The sequence below is a fragment of the Oncorhynchus nerka genome, linkage group LG9b (genome assembly GCF_034236695.1).
Source record: "Oncorhynchus nerka isolate Pitt River linkage group LG9b, Oner_Uvic_2.0, whole genome shotgun sequence".
In the NCBI taxonomy this organism is placed as follows: Eukaryota; Metazoa; Chordata; class Actinopteri; order Salmoniformes; family Salmonidae; genus Oncorhynchus; species Oncorhynchus nerka.
The window spans coordinates 41,456,911-41,458,224 of NC_088424.1; the positions used below are offsets into that span (position 1 = coordinate 41,456,911).

The window sequence follows — 1,314 nt, forward strand, 5'->3', positions numbered from 1 at the left end:
ACTGAAATTCCTGAAATCATGCACAGAACGAGCAGTATGGCTGGTGTCAGGATGAGCCTGCAGGAAGGATACCACATGAGGGAGAAGGATGTCTTCCCTGTAACGCACAGCGTTACTGTGACACACAGCGATCCCGCTCCAGAGTACAGGCCTGGTGTAACGCTCATTCCTTCGACGATAAACACGAATCCGACCTTCACCCCTGGTGAGACAAAACCGCGACTCGTCAGTGAAGAGCACTTTTTGCCAGTCCTGTCTGGTCCAGCGACGGTGGGTTTGTGCCCATAGGCTACAAGCCCTCAGTCCAGCCTCTCTCAGCCTATTGTGGACAGTCTGAGCACTGATAGAGGGATTGAGCGTTCCTGGTGTAACTCGGGCAGTTGTTGTTGCCATCCTGTACCGGTGTGATGTTCGGATGTACCGATCCTGTGCAGGTGTTGTTACACATGGTCTGCCACTGCGAGGACGATCAGCTGTCCGTCCTGTCTCCCTGTAGTGCCGTCTTAGGCGTCTCAGTATGGACATTGCAATTTATTGCCCTGGCCACATCTGCAGTCCTCATGCCTCCTTGCAGCATGCCCAAGGCACATTCACGCAGACAAGCAGGGACCCTGTGCATCTTTCTTTTGGTGTTTTTCAGAGTCAGTAGAAAGGCCTCTTTAGTGTCCTAAGTTTTCATAACTGTGACCTTAATTGCCTACCGTCTGTAAGCTGTTAGTGTCTTAATAATGACCGTTCCACAGGTGCCTGTTCATTAAATGGTTCATTGAACAAGCATGGGAAACAGTGTTTAAACCCTTTACAATGAAGATCTGTGAAGTTTTTAGATTTTTATGAATTATCTTTGAAAGACAAAGTCCTGAAAAAGGAACTTTGTATACAAATGTATACATGCCTCTTACGAGAACTCCACTGAACGTTCTGAGGACAAAGAGCACTACCTGCTGGGCATAAGACAAACTGTTAAAGTCAAGGAAGTTTTAGGGCTCGATTCAAATCAGATCCAACACTGTCAATCTTAATTGTATTTTTTTGATTTGTCACATCCTCTCCTTGCTTCCTTCTTAAAGCACATTGGAGAAGGACCGAGGGGAAAAACCTCAGATCTATTTGAATGTGCTTCGAGAAGGACACGAGGATGTGACGAGGAGGACACAAGGATGTGACGAGGAGGACACGAGGATGTGACAAGGATGTGTCAAGAAAATACAATTGTGATTCACTGACTGTGTCAAAGAAACACACTAACATCTATTTGGATTTTGGGATTTGCAATTTTGTTTATTCACTAAAGTCTTTGAAAACGCAGATGAC

General features: G+C 45.9%; 1 protein-coding gene across 4 annotated transcripts in view; it reads right to left on the minus strand.

Moving 5' to 3' along the window:
* Positions 1-1,254: 1,254 nt before the first annotated feature.
* Positions 1,255-1,314, minus strand: part of LOC115117557 (supervillin-like) — a 156,846-nt gene continuing 156,786 nt past the window's right edge. For all 4 annotated transcript variants that reach the window (XM_065013711.1, XM_065013713.1, XM_065013710.1 and 1 more), the window contains one exon: positions 1,255-1,314. This exon is cut by the window's right edge and continues 1,674 nt beyond it. The gene's annotated coding sequence lies outside the window, so the exon portion shown is untranslated.